The sequence below is a fragment of the Carcharodon carcharias genome, chromosome 20 (assembly GCF_017639515.1).
Source record: "Carcharodon carcharias isolate sCarCar2 chromosome 20, sCarCar2.pri, whole genome shotgun sequence".
In the NCBI taxonomy this organism is placed as follows: Eukaryota; Metazoa; Chordata; class Chondrichthyes; order Lamniformes; family Lamnidae; genus Carcharodon; species Carcharodon carcharias.
This window is the reverse complement of record NC_054486.1, coordinates 80526396-80551948: the sequence shown is the minus strand read 5'-3', so window position 1 is coordinate 80551948 and position 25553 is coordinate 80526396.

Sequence of the window (25553 nt, the reverse complement as noted above, 5' to 3'; positions counted from 1 at the left end):
GCCCTTCTAAGTTTTAGTGGGCTTGAGCGTCCTCTTTTCCAATGCCAGTTTGAATTTGATGGCTGCTACAGAGGGTCTGTGGCATCTAGGAACAGGGTGGGTAGCAGGTAGGTTGATCTAGCAATCAGATTAAAGTATCCTTACAGAAAGTAAGGCAGGAAGTTAAAAAAAAGCAGGAAACCTAAATTACAATTAAATCATTATGCAGAAGGTGAAATAAATTTAAAGAAAGACTGCATTCATGTAGCACTTTTCAAGACCACTGGACCAGCTGTTCCCCTTCGTTGAAGGGTCAGTCACAAGGGGACACAAATTCAAGGTGAAGGGCAGGATGTTTAGGGGGGATGTGAGGAAAAACTTTTTTATCCAGAGGGTAGTGACGGTCTGGAATGCACTGCCTGGGAGGTTGGTGGAGGCGGGTTGCCTCACATCCTTTAAAAAGCACCTGGATGAGCACTGGCACCTCATAACGTTCAAGGCTATGGGCCAAGTGCTGGTGAATGGGATTAGGTAGGTAGGTCAGGTGTTTCTCACATGTCAATGCAGACCAGATGGGCCAAAGGGCCTCTTCTACACTATGATTCTGTGATTTCAAAGCACCTTACAGCTAATTAGGTACTTTTGAAGTGCAGTCACTATTGTAATGTACAAAACGTGGCAAACAATTTGCACACAGCAAACTCCCACAAACAGCAATGCGACAAGGACCAGATAATCTGTTTTTGTGATGTTAATTGAGGGATAAATATTGGCTAGGACACCAGGATAACTCCCCTGCTCTTCAAAATACTACCATGGTATCTTTTCCACCCACCTGAGCAGGTAGATGGGGCCTCAGTTTAAAGTCTCATCCAAAAGGATAGTGGTGCTGCACTGGAGTGTCAGCCTTGATTATTGTACTCAAGCCCTGGAGTGATATTAGTTGGACATACGCATATTGGCCCAGATCTTGCATTCTCCAAGGGTACTCTGGAAGATGTGCTGGGGGGACCCCTTGGAATTTCCCATGCAAGAAATGCATGGGAATTGCCCACAAAGTTCCAACTTCCTTTTGGACAGATACACTGTCTGGGACTATCCAAAGCTTTGATTAAATCATAGACTTTGGATGGTTCTGACTCTCTCAGCAGTACAGTTACCCAGGAAAAGTTAGAAGGATTAAAACCACTTCTAACTCCTGGGTAACTATACCACTGACCCCTCCTGACCCCAGCCCCCCACCAGACTCCCTGACCACCCCTCCAACCACCCCCACTAGACCTTTGACCTCTGGGTTTCAAAACTTGAGCAATCTCTAAGGTGCATTTGTGAGGGTGAGAGCTTCATTGATAGCACATTTATAACTGTAGTCACGCTGCAGCTTAAGAGTATGCAGGGACTGAGGGGGATGGGTGACTACTAGATGGTTAAAAAGGAATAGGCAGGTAGTGCAGGAGTCCCCTGAGTGCATCCCACTCTGCAACCATGTTTGACAAACCTGTTGGGGTTCTTTGAGGATGTTACTTGTAGCATTGATAAAGAAAACCAATGGACGTGGTGTATTTGGATTTTCAGAAGGATTTTGATAACATCCCAGACAGGAGATTAATAAACAAAGTTAGAGCACATGGGACTAGGGGTAATATACTAACATGGATTGAGAATTGGTAAACAGAGAGAAAGCAGAGAGTGGGAATAAACAAGTTCGTTCTCAGGATGGCAAGCTGTTACTAGTGGGGTGCCACAAGGATCAGTGCTAGGTCCACAGCTGTTCACAATCTATATAAATGATTTGGATAAGGGGACCAATTGTAATATTTCCAAATTTGCTATTGACACAAAACTAGGTGGGAATGTAAGTGTGAGGAGGATGCAAGGAGGCTTCAAGTGGATTTGAACAGGCTAAATAAATGGGCAAGAACATGGCAGATGGAATATCATGTGAATAAGTGTAAAGTTATCCACTTTGGTAGAAAAAACTGAAATTCAGAATATTTCTTAAATGGCAAGAGGTTGGGAAGTGTTGGTGTCCAACTGGACCTGGGTGTCTTTCTTCATTAGTCACTAAAAGCTAGCATGCAGGTGCAACAATCAATTAGGAAAGCAAATGGTATATTATCCTTCATCGCATGGGAATTTGAGTACAGGAGTAAAGATGCCTTGCCGAAATTGTATAAACCCTTAGTGAGACTGCACCTGGAGTATAGTGTATAATTTTGGTCTCCTTATCTAAGGAAGAATGTACTTGCCATGGAGGATGTGCAACAGAGGTTCATCAGACTAATTGCTGGGATATTGGGATTGTCTTATGAGGGGAGATTGAGGAAACTGGGTCTGTATTCCCTAGAGTTTCAAAGAATGAGAGGTGATCTCACCAAAACTTACAAAATTCTTACAGGGCCTGACAGGGTGGAAGTAGGTGGTATGTTTCCCCTGGCTGCTGAGTCCAGAGCCATGGCACACATTCTCAGAATAAGGGGCAAGTCATTTAAGACTAAGATGAGGAGGACTTTCTTCATTCAGAGGATGGTGAATGTTTGGAATTATCTACCCCAGAGGGCTGTGGAAGCTCAATCACTGAGCATGTTCAAAACAGAAATTGATAGATTTCTGGAGACGAATGACATCAAGGAATATAGAGATAGCGCGGGAAAGTGGTGTTGAAGTAGATGATCAGCCATGATCTGATTGAATGGTGGAGCAGGCTTGATGGGCTGAATGGTCTACTTTTTTTATGTTCTTATGTTCCTAACGTGCATTCAGTTCTAAATGCCCATGAGAGTGATGGTTCACCTAGGGAGTGCAGTCAGGGCCAAGTCCGTGGCACCACGGGTGGCTCAGCTGTAGAGATGTGCAAGGAATACTGGAAGAGCAATAGTGATAGGTGATTTCATAGAGGAATAGATAGGCATTTCTGTTGCTGCAGAGGTGAATTCAGGATGGTGTGTTGCCTCCCTGGTGCCAGGGTCAAGGATGTCACTGGGCAGCTGCAGAGCACCCTGAGGGGGAGTTGAAGTCAGGGGTGGGGATGGGTGTGAACAGCCAGCAGTCTTGGTCCACGTAGGTACACAAAACATAGCCAGAATGAGGGATGTGGTCCTGCCTTCAGGATTTAGGGAGCTAGGTAGGTAATTAACTAGCAGGACCCCAAAAGTAGTAATCTCCAGATTGCTCCCAATATCACGTGTGAAAGGGTATAGAAAGAAGGATAAAGCAGAAGAATGTGTGACTGGGGAGGTGCAACAGGGAGGGCTTTAGATTTTTGGGACAATGGGACCAGACTGGGGGAGATGGGACCTGTACAGGCCAGATGGGTTGCACCTCAATACAGCCAAGACTGAGTCCTTAGTGCTGTTGTGGAGGGTTTAACCTAACTTGCCAGGGCTTGGGAACTAGAAGATTATATCAGAGAGGAATACCAAGGTGCAAATACACTGGGAGAATGCATGGAGTGTGGCAAATAAGGATGGTGAGTTACAAGTGCAGAATGCCATGTGGAAATATGATGTTGTGGCTATAATAGAGGCCTGGCTCAAAGAAGGGCAGGGATGATGTAGTAACTAAAGGTATAGCTTCTTCTGCTGTCTCTTTTGACAGCACCTTCCAAACTCATGGCCACTACCTCCTAGAAGGACAAGGGCAGCAGAAAGATGGGAACACCACCACCTGGAAGTTCCCCTCCAAATCACTCATCATCCTTACTTGGAAATATATCGCCGTTCCTTCACTGTTGCTGGGTCAAAATCCTGGAACTCCTTTCCTAATAGCAATGTGGGTGTACCTACACTACATGGACTGCAGCAGTTCAAGAAGGCAGCTCACCACCACCTTCTCAAGGGCAACTAGGAATGGGCAATAAATGCTGGTCCAGCCAGTGAAGCCCACGTCCCATGAATGAATAAAAGAACAAAAAAATGAGGGGTCATGTGATGTTCTTGGAGGCAAACTAGGGTCAAAAGTTTGTAGGAAAAGCAATAGCTGAACAGTGGGCTACCTTCAAAGAAAAATGAGTTCAGGCACAGTTAACATATATTTCCTTGAAAGGGAAACAAATCAAGAGCTTGCTGGATGACAAGAGATAGAAATTAAGTCTAAGAACAAAATATATGCTTATGACTGATGTCGGGTAGAAAATATAATTGAGAACAAAGGTGAACATAGAAGGTTCAGAAAGGAGGTGAAAAAGTAATAGGAGAAGCAAAGAGAGAGTATGGAAAAAAGTTGCAGCAAACATAAAAGGGAATCCCAAAGTCTTCTGTAGACATATAAATAGTAAATAGGTGGTAAAAGAAGGAGTAGGGTCGATTTGGAACCAAGAATGGAATTATGCACAGAGGCAGAGATCATAGCTGAGGTTTAAGTGAATACTTGGCATCTCTCTTTGCCAAGGAAGAAGATGCTACCGAGACCATGGTAAAAAAGGTGATTTATACACTAAAATTGGTGGCATTAGATAGGCTATCTGTACTCAAAGTTGAAAAGGCACCACAACCAGATGAGATGCAACCAAGCATATTGAAGACAGTGAGAGTGGAAATTGGCCATATTATTTCAGTCTTCCTTAAACTCAAGGGTGGTGCCAGAAGATATTATGTTGCAAATATTATACCCTTGTTCAAAAAAGGATGTAAAGCTAAGGCCAGCAACTACAGGCCAGTCAATTTAGCTTCAGTGATGGGGAAAACTCTAGAAACAATAATTAGGGACAAAATTAATAGTCATATGGACAAATGTGGGCTAATTAAAGGAGAACCAGCATGGATTTCTTAAGGGAAAATCATGTTTAACCGACTTGCTGGAGTTTTTGAAGACATAACAAAGAGGGTTGATGAAGACAATGTTGTTGATGTGGTGTACATGGGCTTCCAAAAGGCATTTGATAAAATGCCACACAACAGGCTTGTGAGCAAAGTTATAGCTGAAGAAGTAAAAGGGAAATTATCAACATGAATATGAAATTGGCTGAGTGACAGAAAACAGCGAGTGGGGGTTAATGGATGTTTTTTGGACTGGAGGAAGGTTTGTAGTGGCGTTCCCCAGCGGTCAGTGTTGGGACCCTTGCTTTTCCTGATGGACAGGGCACAATTTCAAACTTTGTGGATGATATGAAACTTGGGAGCATTGTGAACTGTGTGAGGAGGACAGTGTAGAACTTCAAAATGACAGACAAATTGGTGGAGGAAGCAGACAGGTGAAGTTCAATGTGGAGAAATGTGAACTAATTCATTTTGGCATGAAGAATATGGAAAGACAATATAAATTAAAGGGTACAACTCTAAAGGAGGTGCAGGAGCAGAGGGACCTGGGGTGTACATGTGCATAAGTCATTTAAGAAGCCTGGGCAGGTTGACAGCACAGTTAATTAAGCACACAATATCCTAGGCTTTATAAATAGGGGACAAAAACAGAAAATGCTGGAAAAACTCAGCAGGTCTGACAGCATCTGTGGAGAAAGAAACAGAGTTGACGTTTCGAGTCTGTATGACCCTTCTTTAGAGCACTAATGGGGCAAATAAATAGGGGTATTGAGTTCAAGAGCAAGGAGGCTATGTTGAACTTGTATAAGTCATTTGTTTGGCTTCCGCTGGAGTATTGCTTCCAGTTCTGGGCGCCGCACTTTAGAAAGGATGTGAAGGCATTGGAAAGAGTGCAGAAAAGGTTCACAAGAATGGCTCCAGGGATGAGGAACTCCAGGTATGAGGATAGATTGGAGAAGTCAGGACTGTTTTCCTTGGAGAAGAGAAGGCTGAGAGGAGATTTGATAGAGGTGTTCAAAATCATGAAGGGGTTGGATAGAGTAGTTAGAAAGAAATTGTTCCCACCCATGAAAGGATTGAGAATGAGAGGGCACAGATTTAAAGTAATTAGCAAAAGTGACATGAAGAAAAAGCTCTTTCAGACAGTGAGTTGTTAAGGTCTGGAATGTACTGCCTGAGACTGCGATGGAGGCAGGTTCAATGGAAGCATTCAAAAGGGAATTAGATTGTTATTTGAAAAGGAACAATGTGCAGGGTAACGGGGAGAAGGCAGGAGAATGGCGCTAAATACAATGCTCATTCGAGAGATGTTGCAGACAGGATGGGCTTAATGGCCTTCTGCACTGTAAAAAAAATCTGAAACAATTTTCTTCTGAGGGAATTAGACTCCATGCTTATAAAATGGTTTTTCAGAACCAGAGAGGCTGTTCAAAACCAATTATGACTTACTATGCCATTAAAAACTCAGCTACTCCTTATTGCACAAGTATTAAGCCTTTCTTTGGTTATTAGTTTGAGATTAATGGACAATTAGCCTAGGTTTACTCCTTAACAGTAATTTCTGTACTGATTCCATCAGTGAAGACAGCATAGCACACCCTGTGGAGGAGCAGGGCATCACTGACAGCCACATCTGATTTCTGAATAACTGAGCATATGCAGGTGCCAGAAGTTGCTGTCACCTTTACCCATTAGCAATGACGGGCACTGACAGCCTCACCATTATTACCACAGCTAATGCCAAGCCATTATTATTTTCTTTTATTCTTACAGTGACATAGCGCATTCATAAGGCACAGTCGCTAAACTGTTCATCCCTCCAATTTTTTTGTATATTCTCCCCATTATTTGACTATCGCTAAAAGATCACACAACAGGGTAGATTATGACGTTGTGTAATAGTGTGAAATAGGCAATAGTGAAAGGGCAGCTGTTTTACATCTACCCAATTTTTAATATAAATCATGAGAGATGTAAAATATGCTACCCTTTCACTATCACCCATTTTACAGATAACACAAAATCAAAATCTACCCCAGTCGATCCAAATACTCCTGTTGTTAGTAATATTGTTAAGTGTTGAAGGTGAGGAGTCAGATGATACCCAGTTGTTTTGGAAAGTTTTGGAGTGAGGAGTCAGATGATACCCAGTTGTTTTGGAAAGTAGAATATTCTGAGAAGTGAGACTGTATTTTACCTTTTGGGAGCTGGAGAACAGGAGCTGGGACCCGAACCTGTCCCCAGGGGAGTGGAAAAAGACGCCCTTTGGGATTTTCACTGGGGTACCCCTTAATTGGCATGGAGACACATTGCCTGTCTAATCAAAGCTCAGGCAGGCTCTCAAAGCTGAAGGCCAATCAGAGGCGTTATAGCTTGGGAAGAGCAGAAGGCTACAGTAAAGGGAAAGTAACTGAGAGGGCACTTCAACATGGAGGCACTGTCTAAACAATATTTTTAAAACTTTAAAATATAGATTCAGCACCAAGGCTAGTCCCTTGGTGAGGTTGTGGTGGTGAGGGGCAGGGGGATGGGGCATCCTTTTACACATGCACCCTTTGAGTGAACACGCAGGGAGGGCCTGAAGGCCTGACTAGAGTGCTGGCACCCCAGCCTGCCGTTGGATGGGCCACCTTCAGACAGTTAAACTGCCCCTGTCATGTCGGGCAACTGGAGACTGATTGAAAAATTCCATCAGCCTCCTTTAGCTGCCGTTAAACAAGGCTCTTAATGAGACTAATTGGTTACCCACTTTGTGGGGGCAGGTAGCCCTATCAGCACTGGGCCCACCTTGACAAGAATGGCCAACACCAGGAATGGATTTGGAAAACCAGCGCACCAGCCTGTGCTGGTATTTTCAGGCCCCTTCTGCCTCTGTTCCTGAGCTTGGTGGGGCCTGAAAATTCAGCCCATGAGGTAACATTTAAACATCAAGTTAGCACTGAGGCAATAAACATCAAATTGCATTTCCATTGAGAATGTAACACAATTCACATCAGGGTTTATGCAGCAAGCACAAATACAGAAGATAATTTGATAAAATGGTTCAGGACAGGATCTGCATGAAATAGTTGACTAAGCATTGAAAACATCACAGGACATGACTATGATTTCATGGGCAAACAGAACACTTCAGTTCAAAATAAGTCATTAAATGTCTAAAGAAGTGAAACTAAATGTGCAGTGTTATTCTAGTAGTAATTACTTCACTTAAGAAATAAAAGAAGCTATAAGACTCATGAAAAGGATCTTTCCAATTTTTGACTTTTTTTTCTTAATGGAAAGAATTTTGAAATTGTAAACAAAATAAATTCTCATTTGGTTTAAGAAATAAGCCATAGTTTGTGAGCAAGCTGTGGACTGATACAATGTGGGCCAACTATCTCACCCATACGATCATACGAATTAGGAGCAGGAGTAGGCCACTCGGCCCCTCGAGCCTGCTCCAACATTCGGTAAGATTATGGCTGACCTGAATGTAACTTCAAACCCACATTCCTACCCACCTCGGTAACCTTTCACCTCCTTGTTAATCAAGAATCTATCTAGCTCTGCCTTAAAAATATTCAAAGACTCTGCTTCCACCACCTTTTGAGGAAGAGAGTTCCAAAGACTCACAACCATCTGAGAAAAAAAAATCTCCTAATCTTTGTCTTAAATGAATGACCCCTTATTTTCAAACAGTGACCTCTAGTTCTTGATTTTCCCACAAGAGGAAACATCCTGTCCACATCCAGGACCCCTCAGGGTCTTAAAGGCTCAATTAAGTCTCCTCTTACTCTTCTAAATTCCAGTGGATACAAGCCTAACCTGCCCAGCCTTTCCTCATAAGACAACCTGCCCATTCCTACTAAACCTTCTGTGAACTGCTTCTAAAGCATTTACATATTTCTTTAAATAAAGAAACCAGAACTGTATACAATACTCCAGATCTGGTTTCACCAGTGCCCTGTACAACTGAAGTATAACCTCCCTAATTTTATAATCAGTCCCCCTCACAATAAATTATAACATTCTGTTAGCTTTCCTTATTATTTGCTATACCTGCATACTAACCTTTTGTGGTTCATGCACTAGGATACCCAGGTCCCTCTGAATCTCAGGACTCTCCAATTTCTCACCATTTAGATATTAACCGCCTTTTTTACTCTTCCTGCCAAAATGAACTATTTCACATTTGCCCACATTATACTCCATTTACCAGATCTTTGCCCACTCACTTAACCCATCTATGTCACTTTCTAGCCTCCTTCTGTCCTCTCACAATTTACTTTCCTACCTATTTTTGTTATCAGCAAATTTAGCAACCATACCTTTGGTCCCTTCATCCAAGTCATGTATATAAGTTGTAAAAAGTTGAGACCCCAGCACTGATCCCTGTGACACACCACTCGTTACAACCTGCCAACCAGAAAAATACCCATTTATGCCAATTCTCTGCTTCCTGTTAGCTAGCCAATCTTCTACCCATGCCAATATGTTACCCCCTACACCATGAGCTTTCATTTTCTGCAATAACTTTGATGTGGCCCTTTATCAAATGCCTTCTGGAAATCTAAGTACCGTTCATCCACTGGTTTCCCTTTATACATAGCGTATGTGACTTCTTTGAAAAACTCCAATAAATTGGGTAAACATGATTTCCCCTTTACAAAACCATGTTGACTCTGCCTGATTGCCTTGAATTGTTCTAAGTGCCCTGCTATTACATTTTTAATAATAGCTTGTAACATTTTCCCTATGACAGATATTAGGCTAACTGGCCTATATTCTTCTGCTTTCTGTATCCTTCCCTTTTTGAATAAAGGAGTTACATTTGCTATTTTCCAATCTAATGGAACCTTCCCTGAATCTAGGGAACTTGGGAAAATTAAAACCAGTGCATCAACTATCTCACTAGCTACTTCTTTCAAGACCTTGGGGTGCAGTCCATCCAGACCTGGGGATTTGTCAGACTGCAGCCCCAACAATTTGCTCAATCCATCTTTCCCATTGATTGTAATTTTCTGGTGTTCCTCCCTCCCTTCCATTTCCTGATTTACAGTTATTTCCAGGATGCTATTTGTGTCCTCTGTAGTGAAGACCGAAGCACAATACCTGTTTAATTCATCCACCATCTCCTGACTTTCCATTATCAATTCCACAGATGCACTCTCTATAGGACCAACGTTAACTTTGTTCATTCTTTTCTTATTTAACTATTTATAGAAACTCTTACTATCCATCTTTATATTACCAGCTAGCTTTCTCCCATACTCTGGTAATTTTCCCCTCCTTATTAATCGTTTTGTCGTTCTTTGCTGTTCTTCATACTCTTTCCAATCTTCTGACCTGCCACCTGTATTTGCGTAATTATATGCTTTTTCTTTAAATTTGATAGTGTCTTTAACTTTTTAGTTAACCACAGATGGTGGGCCCTCCCTTTGGAATTTCTCTTTCTCATTTGAATGTATATATTCTGTGTATTCTGAAATATCATATTAAATGTCTGCCACTGAACTTCTTTTGACATATCCCTTAACTTCATTTGCCAGTTCACTTTAACTAGCTTTGCTTTCATGCCCTCATAATTGTCCTTATTTAAGTTTAAAATACTAGTCTTGGGTGCACTCATTTCTCCCTCAAAATGAATGTAAAATTCAATCATATTATGATCGTTGCTACTGAGGGTGTCTTCACTAGAAGGTCATCAATTAATTCTATCTCAATGCTCAATATTAGGTCTAGTATTCCCTGCCCTCTGGTTGGCTCCAGAAAACATCCTTTAAACTCATCTGAGCTACCTTTGCCCATCTTATTTTTCCAGTCTATATGTAGGTTAAAATCTCCCATGACTATTGTTGTACCTTTCTGGCAAGCTCCCATTATCTCTTCTTTCATACTCTGTCCTACTGTGTAGTTACAATTAGGGGATCTATACACTACTCCCACAAGTGAGTTCTTGCCTTTATCATTCCTCTTCTCAACCCAAACTGCTTCTACGTCCTGTTTTCTTGAACTTAGGTCATCCCTTTCTAATGTGCTAATACAATCATTAATTAACAAAGCCACCCTTCCACCTTTTGTAACTTCCTGTCCTTCCTAAATGTCACATACCCTTCAATATTCAGGTTCCAAGTTATATCATCCTGTAGCCATGTTTTTGTAATGGCTATTAGGTCGTGCTTATTTATTTCTATTTGCACTTTCAATTAATCTGTTTTGTTTCGAATGATATGTATGTTTATATACAGAGCCTTTATAGTTTTGTCCTTTTATTATTGTTGTAGTGTCTAGCTTTATCTGCAGATTTACTCTAAGATTTGTACTTTCTGCCCCTTCCTGTCACAGTCTGTTTATCATTTCCCATATTAATACCTGTCTCTCTTGCCTTTTCTCTATTTGGTTTACCACATCTTCCCAAATTTGATCCCTTGCCCCTACTATTCAGTTTAAAACCCTCTCTACTTCCCTGGTTATGCAGCTTATGAGGACACCAGCCCCAGCATGGCTCAGGTGTAGACCATCCCAACGGTACAGGTCCCACTTTACCCAAAACTGGTGCCAGTGCCCCACAAACTGGAACCCACTTCTAACACACCAGCCTTTGAGCCATACATTCATTTCTCTAATCTTATTTGTCCTATGCCAATTTTCATGCGGCTCAGGTAATAACCCAGAAATTATTACCTTTGATGTTCTGCTTCTTAATTTGGTGCCCAACTCGTCATACTGATGATGCAGAGCCTCCTCCCTCATCCTGCCTATGTCACTTATACCTAAATGGACCATGACCACTGGATCCTCCCTTTCCCACTGCAATTTCCTCTCCAGCCCTGAGCAGATGTCCCAAACCCTGGCACTGGGCAGGCAACAAAGCTCTCTGGGCTCTCGCTCTTTGCTACAGAAAACAGTGTCAATCCCCTTTAGTATACTGTCCCCTACTTACACCACATCCCTTTTTGCTCCTCTCACTGAAATGGCTTCCTCTACCACAGTGCTATGGTCAATTGCTCATCCACCCTGCAGCCCCCACTCTCATCCAAACACAAAAACTGAGAGAACCTCAAACCTTTTGGACAATTGCAGAGGCTCACACTCCTGTACTCCTGCCCTCTGGGTCCCCTTACCTGCCTCACTCACAGTCACACTCTCCTGTCACTGGCCACTGATCAAATCAAAAGATCCTATCCTAAGTTGTGTGATTGCCTCCTGGTACAAAACATTCAGGTAACTTCCCCCCCTCCCTGATGTGTCGCAGAATCGGAAGCTCAGCCTCCAGCCCAGTGACTCCAAGTCGAAGTTTCCCAAGCCACAGACGCTTACATGTTTGCCTGGATCACAATGTTATCCAGGAGCTCACACATGCTGCAGTCTTGACACATCACCTGTCCTGCCATCCTCAATGTGTTTTAAATAATTACTTAATCACTTATTTATATTGCATTCTTATATATTTTATTAACTTTACCACCAAATTGTGGTACTATTTTAAACCTTAGGGGTAGAATGGAACTTACTAGATACTTACCAAGCAGCTAGCTCCTTTCCCTGTAGTAGAGCAAGAACTAATTTCTATGGGCTGAGAAGGATAGAAAGAGGAAACAAACAACTCCCCTCTCACCAAACTCCAAGTCTTCACTCAGTTAGTCAGCTGCACTCCGTTTCCTGATTCTATTATCCAATCAGCCCCATTTATTTTGACAATAATAGGATATGTTCCTTTTAAAACCAATGAGATGGGTTGGTGGCAGGAGATAAGGGTGTGGGTGAGGGAAAAGATATTATCATTATAACACATCCTCTGATGAATCAGTGATGGTGAGGAAGCCCATTTTAGAGTCCAGCTGGGAAACACAAGGGAAAATGGATTTTAAGCATGAACATTTTAAAACAAGATACTGTGAGTGTCAGGCATGACATTCAGAGCCAGATATCAAAGTACAAGAAGTCAGTGTTGTACTTGTAAAGTATTTTTTTTTTTAAATGCCAAAAACAAATAAGTCAGCCCAGAGGAGCATGCCATTTATTATTTCCCCAATTTTTCAGGGAGAGAAGTGACATTGAATTAAGTAACTTGGAGTGTCATTCCGTATATCAACTTGCTGCCTATGAAATAAAACAAAATAATTCATACCTGACCTCATCTTAAGATATATTTCAGTCCACCTTCAACAAGATTGGAAAGCAGTTGAAGGCATATACAAAATGAATGGTATTCAGTTCAGCTCTGCCTTTTGTATACTATTTTAATAGAGGCAGAGAATTGAAGTGGAGAGATACAGCATTTAAGGGAGATGTGCCTGACAAGTTATTACACTGCTCTTTAGGAAATGCATCGCACAGATAGCTTCCCCTTGCGACCACCAGATGGGCAAGCAGAATATAAAGAGCAAAAGCACCTTAAGCACCTAAAAGATTGGTTGAAAGATTGCATGCTGTGTAAACTGGGGAAAAGGTTTTTCACACAATTTTATGGCCTTTGTTTTTTTTTCTTTTGTTCTTTCTTTGTTTTTCACACAATTTTATAACACTCTGCACAGAAGGGACAAGGCTAGCCAATGGAAAACATTTAAAGAGGAATGAAAGTTGAAGCTGTCAAGTCAAAAACATGCCATATTATGAGAGTATTTATGAATAAATGAGCCCAAGAGCTGCAAAAATCTCTAACGTGAAATCATTAAACATTTCAACATATTTGCAGGACTTGCCCATATTTTCATTCCAGCTTAGATTCTAAGTGACAAAGTTGCAATATATGAGCAAGTGCTGCGTAGTTAGGCAAAGTAGCCCTTCAAGCTATTCCCTGATTCAATTAGATCATGACTGATCTCTACCTCAATTCAGCTTACTCATTGGGCAGAATTTGCCCCCCCGTTGGGGGGGAAGTTTAGAAGCGGACGCGTGGAGGTGTGCCTCCGATCGGCGCCCCTGATCGGGGGGACGCCGCCATTTTACGCGGGCGGGCCAATTAAGGCCCGCCCAGCGTGACATCTGTAATGAAGCGCTATGCACTCCCTATGTGGTCAGGGGTGGAATCCCTAAACCTAGAGTGCGCTCTTTCGTGCATGCATGTGAAAGAGCACACTCATCTCCTTGAGGCAAAGTGCTGCCTCAGGGAGATTGCTGCCAAATTTAAAAGTGTTAACAATAGAAAAAAAAATTGCCCTGACATGTGCCCTCATGCGACACTGTCATATGAGTTGGGAAATGTCCATCACTTTCATTAACACTTTTATTAAAAATTTAAAAACCTACATGAAACCTCATCCCTCCCGTGGATGAGGTTTCATGCTTTTTCCAATGCCTGCCAGGGCTCCTGGCCTGCCCGCCAACCTTAAGGCTGGACGGGCAAGTCCATTAAGTACCTTAAATACATTTTCAATGGCCTCAATTGGCCATTGACAGGTCGGCAGGCACACAACTGATTCTGCTGAGCCCCTGCCACCTGAAAATTGAAATGAGGCGGGGTGAGGTCGGGCGGAACTCCCGATGTCATCCCGTGTTATTTTACGCATCGGCAAGTGGGCTCCGCCCCCCCCCCCCCCCCCCCCGCTTGCCAACCAGGAATTCCTGTTCATTGTTCCATCTCCCCGATACCCTTAAGTATAACAAAAATCTGTTGATAACAGCCTTAAAAATTTCTTTGGCTTAGTATCCACAGCCTTCTGGTGAAGGGACTTACAAAATCTGAATAAACCCTTTATGGGAAAATCACATCTTAATTTCACTCCTGAATGGCTGAGCTCTAATTTTAAGATTGTGCCCATCTCCTGGGTTCCTCCATCAGAGGGAACACTTGCCCTGTATCTACCCTATCAAATGCTTTTATTGTTTTAAGCACTTCAATTAGATTAGCCTTAGCCATTTAAATTTAGAGAATTCAAGGCAGGATTTTGCAACCTATCTTCATTATTTGACCATTTAAGCCCTAGTATCTGACCAAGCCTCCATTTCAAATGAAGTAAAATGTATAGTATTCCAATATACCCTTCAGATAAAGTCCAACATTCCACGAGCCTTTCCAATTACTTTTTGCATCTGTGCACCAGCGTTCAGTGATTTGTATACACGGACAACCAAATCCCTTTGTTCCTCAGTTCTTGGTCTCTCCCCACTTAGAAAATATTTAATTTTGGCTTTCTTAGATCCAAAGGGTATAACTTTACACCTCTCCCCATACTGAACTTAAGTTTTTTTATTCTTTCATGGGATGTGAGCATTGCTAGCAAGGCCAATATTTATTTCAATTCCAAGGCAAGTATTTATTCCACCAATATTCATTACAAGCCGACTCTCACAGCTACCTTGATTACAACTCCTCACACCCGGCTTTCCGTAAGGACTCCATCCCATTCTTTCAGTTCTTCATCTCCATCGCATCTGTTCTGAAGATGCCAATTTCCAAAACAACGTTTCTGACATGTCTTCCTTCTTCCTTTACTGATGATCCCCCCTACTGTGGTTGACAGGGCCTTCAGCCATGTCTGACCCATCTCTCACGCCTCTGCCCTCACACCTTCTCTTCCCTCCCAGAACCACAATGGGGTCCCCCTTGTCCTCACTTTTCATCCCACCTGCCTCCACATTCAAAAGACCACCCTCTGCCACTTCCGCCAATTCCAGCATGATGCCACCACCGAATACCTCTTCCTTTCACCACCACCCCCTCACTCTGCCATCAGCATTCCACAGGGACTATTCCCTCCGGGACACCCTGGCCCATTCCTCCATCACCCCCAACATCCTCATCCCCTTCTCATGACACCTTCCCATGCAATCGCAGAAGGTGCAAACCCTGCCCCTTTACCTCCTCCCTCCTCACCATCCAAGAGCCCAAACACTCCTTTCAGGTGAAGCAGTGCTTCACTTGCACCTCCTTCAATTTGGTCTACTGCATTCACTGCTCCCAATGTGGTCTCCTCTACATCGGGGAGACCAAACGCAGGCTAGGTGACCACTTTGCGGAATACCTCCAGTGTGTCCACAAGCATGACTCAGACTTTCTGGTCACTTGCCATTTCAACACACACTCCTGCTCTCATGCCCACATGTCCATCCTCGGCCTGCTGCATTGTTCCAGTGAAGCTCAACACAAACTGGAGGAACAGCACCTCATCTTTCAATTAGGCACTTTACAGCCTTCCAGACTTAACATTGACTCAACAACTTCAGACCAGGAACTCTTGCCTCCATCCTCACCTCTCTTTCTTTAGACCCTTCTTTTCCACATTCATTTTTATTTTTTATCCACTTTATTTTTATTTTTATTCATTTATCCATGGTTTTATCCCATTTTTTTATTCCCCCTTCTATCCCATTTTCTCTCCTTTATTCCCCCACCACCATCCTCTCCCCGCACCCCATCCCCCACAGGGCCAGCTGTTACTTGTTCCATGTTGTTCTTTCACACAATACTACTCTTGTTCTGCTATTATCACATTCTGCTTTCTTACCTTTACACCACTATCAGCATCTTTTTTGGCACAACCACTACCATTAATATTCCCTTTGTCCTTTAGTTCATTACATCTTTGTCAATCTGTCCTTTGTCCCCACCTATCGCTGGCCTTCTATCCAGCTTCACCTGCTCCACCCCCTTTAAACAGTATAGATTTCATCACATTCCCACTTCTCTTCAGCTCTGAAGAATGGTCACATGGACTCGAAACATTAACTCCATCTCTCTCTCCACAGGTGCTGCTAGATCTGCTGAGTTTTTCCAGCATTTTCCATTTTTGTTCCAGTGTTTATTGCCCTACTGTAATTGCCCTTGAGAAGTGGTGGTGATGGTGAGTCTGTCAAAGTTTCACCCATTCAGTTTATCTATGTTTATTTTGTTCTCCGATGTTACAGTGTCTTCTAACATAGCGTTAGCTACAAATTTAGATATACAACATTCTAATTCTTTCTCTAAGTGTTGATACATAAAGTGAAAAATTGAGACTTCAGTTTAGATCTCTGTAGAACAGTAATTGTCCCAGCGTACTGATCAGAGTATGCTCCCTTCATCTCTACTCCCTTATCTTCTACCTTCTAAGCAACTGATAGGGTGGGTGAATGTAACTAGAATGGTAAGAGGCTGAATGACCTGTTTCGGTGTTGTAAATTCTATATCACTGTACTTAATCACGGGCCCATACCACAAGGACACCTCCAATTCCTTGTCAAAAGCCTCAAGAAGTACACATAAACAACATCCACTGGCTCATTCCTGTCTACCATGTGTGTTATTTCTTGAAAAACTTCAACTAGATTAGTTAAACATGACTTACCCTTCAAAATCCATACAGACTTCCTTTGATCAGTTCATAACTGTACAAGTGCTCAGTCATTCTGTCCTTGATGATTGATTCCAGTAAGTTCTGCACAACTGACATTAAAACAGATAGATTTGTAGTTTACTGGTTTTTCCCTCACTTCTTTCTTAAATAACGGAATGACGCTTGCAATTTTTAAATTCAGAAACATACAGAGGATTTTGTCAACAGCCTGTCGTTGCTGACAATGTAACCGGATGTGAACACCACTTGCGCTCTCTTGCCTTTTCCCATTTCCCACATGATTATAATTTAGAGTTGAAGTACCAGCAGCATGGGGCTGCTTTTCAGTGGTGAAAGCCGCCATCAGCTGACAGTCCTCCTGCTATGGCTGGTCAAACAGAGTGGCTCTGCATCATAGCCAAAACTTTCCTGCCCAACTGCATTGCCATTAATGTAAGACTTATTGAGAGCACAAAGGTGCAATGGGTGTTTTTAAAAATTACATTTCACTTTTAAGTATTTCACATTACAGTGGTTTCACTTTATTTATGTGTGCACCATTGTTATTTGTTGTGACTGGCTTAGTTAGAGAGCTAAATATACTGGCATGCCACATTGTTAGTAATGAGGAGTTACAGAGACATATCCTTTATTGTAGAAACACTGTTGTTATTTTTTTTGTTCACTTGTTATTGAATGTTCATGTTAGTATCCAGTGTTGTACTCGGCACTCTGTTGGACACGGCTGAACTTGCAGGCTTAGCTGGTCCTCCCTTCTATGCATTGTGAAGGATATTTGGACAGTACCAACACCGCCTGATGGTTTCTAATTTTCTTACCTTGACTGACTGCCCCAACCAACCATCACCTATCATCCCTCCCCCACCACACCCAGGACACCAGGCCCTTCTCACTTCGCTCCTCCATGCCTGCAACCCCACTCTCTGTCCTTGTCTGGATCCCTCTTCCAATCCTCCATGGCCATGACCCCACTCCACCACCTCTGCTTTTGCTAGTCCCAAGCCTCCAAGCAAGCTCCCATTCCCCTACTCCCCTCCCCTATGCCATAGACGTCAAACAAGAAAAACCGCTGGCTTTAGACACAACTTCGCCAAGCCGACTGGTGTACGCCACCTTTAAGCAAAGGGGAACCAGGTGCTACAAGATTCTCGTGTGCCACTGACTTCATCTTGAAGGTAGGATATAATTTTAAAAAAGTTTTACACTAATGAGTATTCATGGTATGAACCCGCCAAAGGACAGTACGCGGCTCAACATGCCACAAACACGGCACTGACTTTATCTCTGCATCTCAACCCGCTATCAGGAAATTGAGATTTCAGATCCTGCCAAATTAAGTCTCTGCTCATGCCACCTTTCATGCCCCTGCAGGCTCCATAAAATCTGTGCCCAGCAGTTTCAAAACCTGGAGAGCTTTGGAAATGTATGACTATTGCATTTGACATTTCTTCACCTGTTTCTTTTAATACCTTCGAGTGGAAACCATCTAGTCTTGAAGGTTTGTCTAAGGTTATTTATTTGCTATTTGTTCCATTACCACTTTTTTAGTACAATTTTCCATTGACCACTTTTTTACTGTTGTTCAAAGTCAAAACTTTCCCCACTACCTTTGCAGCGACTGAGTTAGCTCCTTTTGTATTTTATATGGAATAGCTTGACATGATGGGCATTTGTGTGCAATGAATGAGGCTCTCTACCCTAGGAAACTGGCAAGAAAACTTTCTGCCAGGATCTCAGTATCAAAGGACACAGAGGAGCATGTTTCTTAACAAAGTCTTGATTACATTTTCCATTTATCAATGCACTGTGGAATACATTTCTTTCAAAATTGTAATGGGAATTTGAAAACACAGTTGTGTATAATGGTTCAGAACTTAAGATCACGTGAAAAATCACATTCTGAACTGCACACCCCCCCGCCCCCCCAAACTGGGGCAACACAAAATGGCAAAACTCAGCAACCAACTTCCTGGAAAACGGAATGACCATGAAAGAAGGGCTTGCGTTTAAAGAGAACCTTTCACAGCCTCAGTACGTCCCAAAGAGCTTTAAAATCAATTATGCACTTTAGTCATTATTGCAACATAGGAAACAAAGCAGTTAATTTTCATACAGCAATGTGGTAATGACCAGATCATTTTGGAATAATGGGGCATCCATTTAAGGCAAAGATGAGGATTTTTTTCTCTCATGTTATCAAGAATTTCTGAAATTCTCTATCACACAAAGCTATGGATGCTGAGTCATTGAATATATTGAAGGCTGAGATAGGCAGATTTTTGAATGATAAGGCAGTCAAGAAGTATGTAGAATAAGCAGGAAAATGGAGTTGAAGCCAAGGTCAGATCAGCCATGATCTTATTGAACAGCAGAGCAGGCTTGAGGGGCTGAATGGCCTACACCAAATTCTATTTTGTATGTTCTTATAATCTGTTGGTTAATGGATAGGTGTTGGCCAGGATATAGGGGATAATGCCCCTGCTGTTCCTCAAAATAGTGTCACATGTTCACCTGAGCGAGCAGACAGGGCCCCTGCTTCAAAATAGTGGCACCTCTGACAATGTAGCACTCCTTCCTTACTGCACTGGAGTGTCAGCCAAGATTCTTTGCTCAAGAAATCTGGAGTGGGAATTGAAGCAACAACCTTGTTATTCAGAATTGAGAGTCCTATCACTGGGCTAGGGCATGCACTGCTTAACAGCCGTATATAGGTACTTATCCTGAGATGGATAACCACAGATGTTGCAGGCACTGCTCCATAGACATATTCAGCAGCTGGTTGTAGAGAATTCCTGTAGACATTTGATAAAAGGGTTATTAGCGTTCAATGCAGTCTGAATTATCTTTTAACCTTCTGCCCACTATGTAAGCACACCAAACGTAAACAATATTGACAGAACTGCTCATTATGTAAATTGAAATATTTCCCTTATTTTTACACCAAAGCTGGAGTATTTAAGGAATGAGCAATGCAACAAGCAAGTCCTAATTGGCCTTAACACCAATGAAATCAGCAAAAAATAATCTTTGGAGCTGAAGAACAAATGTTAATTCTTCCGAATGCGATAGTTGCCATTGTTATTTCTTATATTCATTACCAGAATGAATGGCTACAGTTGGGCATGGAGCCAAAAACCCAGCTGAAAAATTAGCTTCTGATGTTCAATTTAGATTTGTTTTCTCCCCCAACTGAAAAACAAAGGAATTCCAGTGGCTTTCTTGAACATCAGATGACACAATATCAGGGTGCAGCTACAGGCAATTATAGTGAGGGTGGATGCCTAACAAGGTTGATCCTGGCAGTGTCTTAGGACACAGACAGGCCATGGCACCAATGAACAAATCCAAATCTTTCACACAGCATAATTGAGGCCTTCATTTAAACTTCTGAATAGAAGGATATGGGAGCAATGATGCAGTGCACTGCTCATTCAGCACAAACACTGATCTTTTCTTTTTGTAAAGCGATTCCCATTAGATACATTGAAAAGGAAGGACAAGCTTTATTTGTGGCTGCTTAAAATAATAAAAACCCTCAAAATTGCTTCTGGCGAGTAATCCAGCTACATCGGGAACAGAGCTATAGAAGCAGCAGCAAAGAGGCAGTCATCCTCTCCCCATAGCCTTACATTTTCTTCTGGTTCAAAACTTCATCTACTTATCTATTAAAAGATGCAATGTTATCTGAGTCAACTACACTGGTGGCAAAACACTCCATGTTCCAATAACCCTCTGTGTAAACAAATTTCACCTAAGCTTTCGCCTCAATCTTTTAGTGACAATTTTGAGTTGACCACTCCCAAACCAGCGGAAATGCCCTTTCCCATTCACTCCATCAAGACACTTTGTCATGTTAAGAACCTCCATTAATCCCCCTTTTGGCCTTCTCAGCTCCAGTGGAAATGGCTCTAGGATCTCAAGTCCCTCCTCATATCTACCATTCCCACTAAACCGCACACATCCTCTGCCATACAGAAGCCAGGAAATTACCGTGCACACCTTGCTCCATGTTATTATTGCACTTGTTCTTCTCCACAAAAAAAAAATAAAATTTGCAAGTTGGAGATGCTGCCTGCACACACAACAAAACTGGAAGAAAAGTAAACAAATTAACAGGGCAGACGCATGAGCCTAATTTATGTGCACCTTCAGGCTACTGTTCTGTTGGTGTGGGACTATTGTTAGATGACACTGGCAGCCATCTGATGGCCTGTTTTCAATATCAAAATGAGGCTCCTGCACCCATTTCAAACCTGGAATCCTAAACTTGGACACAACACTGCTCCAACTTCGATTATTTTATCAAATACCACAGAAGGCCAACCACATTGCTGGAGGCCTCTGAAGAAACCAGTAGGTAGCTATTTTTTAAAAACTATGCTCCTCCTGCTTCCACATTAATTCTGTGAGCCACTGCTGATCCACTCTCATCCACCCAGTTCTTCCCTGGGCCTTACCTGTGGGATGGCTTGATATCTAAACAAGCTGAACTTTGAAGTTCCACTATGGTGCTGGGTAGGAAATTCCAGGATTTTGACCAATCAAAAATGAGAAGATGGTATTGTATGTCCTAGTAAGGAAGCATAGTGAATTAGAGGGGAAGTTTGAAGTCACTGTGTTTCCATGATGGTGGCATGGTCAGAGATTATCAGTTATTTCTTTGCTATATCCTGGATTCATAGCTAAAACAAAGTTACTTATAGAATAGCAAGTTTTCCATGACTTGCAAATTAACATAGCAAAGAATAATCTTCAATGACCACAAAATTTTGGCTTTTTAAACCATGGGGGTAACATGTTGATGGGCCCAATCTGATGTTTGCTTTGTTACACGTCAAATGCAATGGCCTAGATAAACAAACAATTTTAAAATTGAATTTTGGTGCAATTAAGCTCTGCAAAAATTCCTTGAAATAATGTTGCCGTCATATTCAATTCATGTTTATACTATTGGATTTCTGACAATTACCAAGGACTTTCTGAAAAGGTTTGTGCAGTAGGAAAAGGAGTATTGCATATCTTTGACATTTATTAAATATAACAAGTTCAGGCGAGTGACAAAGGGATGTTATCTCTTTACAGTCATTTATTGATTCACTACGTGCAATTGCTCTTATTAAATGCAGCCAGCACAATTCCTTTTCTTTCTGTATCTTCTCCAATTACAACACCATTTCAAAGCAGAAATGAAGGTCAGATTTTCAAATGACTTACAGCAACTCACAACTTGAACTGAATTGCATTTTCCTTTCTCACGCAAGTAATCGGCAATATCAGATATTGTATTTTAAAGCATGTACAGCAACAGTTAGGCATGTTTATGTGACCCTCATTTCTCTTCTTGACTTCAAGTGAATAGTAGGGCTCTTTGGATCTTCTACCTATTTACTGAAAAAAATGTGCATATTCATAGCTATATGGCAGCGATGACAAATGTGCTGCCCCGCCATATCACAGAAACTATAAATAAGGAGTGATTACTCTAGGAATGCAGTGAAGAGCTAAGCTGAAAAGCTGACAGTAGTCTCTGTCCAAACAGTCAATGTAACAAATAGAGTACGTAGTAAAGATGAGAGCATGATAATGGCTGAAAAAGCCCACGAATCCCAGCACATACACAATAAAGGAAGGTAACAAACACTCTTGCATCCAAGAGAAAATATGTATAGAACTTGAAATAGAATCCTGAGGTGTAATCATTACATTGAGGACGTGTAATAGAAAATCCTGAACATGTTCCTGCAGCAGCCTGCTTCCAAATTAAAGAAGCTCAAAGGTACTATTATGTGGCACATGGAGCGCATGCGGTTCATTTTCCTCAAATGGTAATAGTTATAAAGTGTTTGGCAGTTAAATATCCGTGGGAGGTCTCCTGATCATTCACCATAACTTAATGTTTAAGATCTGCAGAAATGGCTGAGAAAATGGTGTAAACATCATATACATAGATTGCCTGAGGATTCTACGGATTTTCCATCAATTTACATCAGATATTCTATCCCAGCATACCAATAGGTTCATTCAAAGAAGTGTTCATTCCACTTTAGCTACATGAAGCTGTCAGCCTTGGGATAACTACCCTTTTTGGAAATGATCAATTTTAAATCACGCTCAGTTACTAAGATGCAGAAAATACACTGCATTCTTTTAATTATATTCAGAATCATTCCCTAACTTTACCAGCTGGATTTAACTGGAGCAGTGTTAAGTGGTTGGAGGCGGGACATCTGCCTGTCTTTCAGGGGGAAGTCCCGCCTTCAAGTGCTCCCAACCAATCAGATGGCCAACAGCTCTGTCGCCCCAGCGTTGTCACTGGAAGCAGTGGCCATTGTTGGGACTACAGGCTGAGAAGCCCAGGTAAGACTGAGGTCCAGGGTCTCACTGGGGCAGGTTGGCAGGCTCCTGTAAGGAGGAGGATGGGGCTGGAGCACCAGGTTTGAGAGGCTAAGGGGGAGGTTTAAAATTGGGAGGGAATGTTCTTGGGAGAATTGCCTCCAAAGGGCCCAGGAGGTGCACAAAGGAGGTCCCCCACATCCTTGCCCAAGATCAGATTGTGCAGCTAAACCTGCCAGACTTCATGATCTATTCCTCAATTGGCTCAAGGGCAAACAGGCCGCCCAGTGGCTCCCCTGTCTCGTCACCCATTCAACTGCAGTGAGGACAGGGGCAGGTAAGCAGGTGGCGGGCAAGGCACCTACTGGATTTTACGTCCCCACACGCCTTCAAACACACTGGCAGGGGAGCGTAAAATACAGGCCTCTGTGACACAAGAAACTTTTTCAAATTAAGTTGATAGTACCCCAAAGTTCAAAGAAACTACTCTTCCAATTTAAACTGTTGACTAATAATGTTAAGCCAGAACCATTTGTAGCAGAAAAACCCAACTGGTCAGGTAGCATCTGTAGTGAATTCTGATGGAAAGTCATGCACCTGAAATTTTTAACTTTACTTCTTTCTCCACAGATATGATCTGACTTGGTGAGTTGTTGATTAACTTTTACTACTTTGTCTGGGATTGTTAGAAATGCTTGATGGTTTGTAGAGTTATTTAAAGTTGGTGAAGTTGACAATGAGTGACACTACACATGAAGAAGGCCATGGTTTTAACACCATAGGATAGAATTTAACGTTCCCCCACCAGCGGGTTTTTAGGATGGGGGGAGCATGAGATAGGATAAACAAGCTTCCTGCTGGGTCCATGCCCACCCCCACCTCTCAGCAATTTTACACTGGGGCAGGCAAGGCCTCAGACTGGCCGCCTCCATCAAAAGCCCCGTTTTAACTTTGGGTGCCCGCCCCCCCACCCTCCTCCCCCCATCCTCAGGTCCAGTGGCTGCTGGACCTCCCTCTCCCATCAGCCTCTCTCCCCGCACCCCAATTGCCCACTATCTACCCCCTGCCCCACCCCAGGCCTTCCCAATCTTCCCATCCCTGAGACCCTGAAAACTAACCTTTCCATCCAGTCCCGGGAGTAGGCTCTGTCATCTTCATAAGTTTCCTCTTCTGTCCATTGCAGCTTCTGTCACTGCAGGGACTGGAGAGCTGCTGGCCAATCAGATTGACCAGCAGCTCTATAAGGTGGGATTTCCTACCAAGTGAGGGGTGGAAGTCCCACCTGCAGCCAACTGACGCTCATTTGAGCGGCAAGTGGCTGCGGGGCAGGCAAAGTTAGTGGGGATGTGTTCCCCAATGACTCTTCGGATGGTGGGATGGGAAACTCTGCCGTCTGAAATATCCTGGCCATGGGGTCTGGTCAGACCATTTACTCCCAGTGATGGGTGCTGCAAGGGGGGGAGATGGAGCAGAGGTTGCACAGAAGTGGACCAGCTGCTCGTATAGAGAGGAGGGGCAAGGAGAGAAGGGCTTTCAGCAGGATCTTTATCACTTTAACACGGATGATAGGATCTCTTGGGAGCATGGTAACCTATACCAGGAGCAGTCTGCGCATTGCCTCCATTTTACGAAGGAGGTGCGCACAGAAATCTACCATCTCTTGCAAGCAGACCTACAAAACAGAGCAAGGAAGATCCTGCCAGTGGCTGTGAGAGTGACCATGTTCATGAATTTCTTCGCATTGAACTTGTAGGCTGGGCAAGGCAACATCTGTAACTGTCCACTGCTGCATAAGGAAAATAAAATGCTCTTAATGCCAGGAAAGGGGAGTTCATTATGGTCACTCTGACGAGAGAAGTTAGTAAAGCATACGCATGGCTTTCACAGGATAGCAGCCACCCCCATGGTGCAAGGTGCCTTTGATTGCACACACATGGTTTTGTAGATGCTGTAGCTAAATGCTGAGAAGCACTGCAATCTTAAGAGTTCCCACTTGCTGAGTGTGTAATTCTTGAGTGACCATGCTCAGGGGATCATGCTGGTGAATGCCCAATCTCCTGGCAGCAGCCATGATGCTTTTATTCGCCACTAGTCTGCTGTTTCTGCAGTATTTCAGCCACCATGTCACACCAGAGCTATTCGTATAACACCTAGTTCATGACACAGCTCCACATCCCAACTGCACATGGCCAGCATGTTTGCAATGAGAGCCATGCTGCCACAT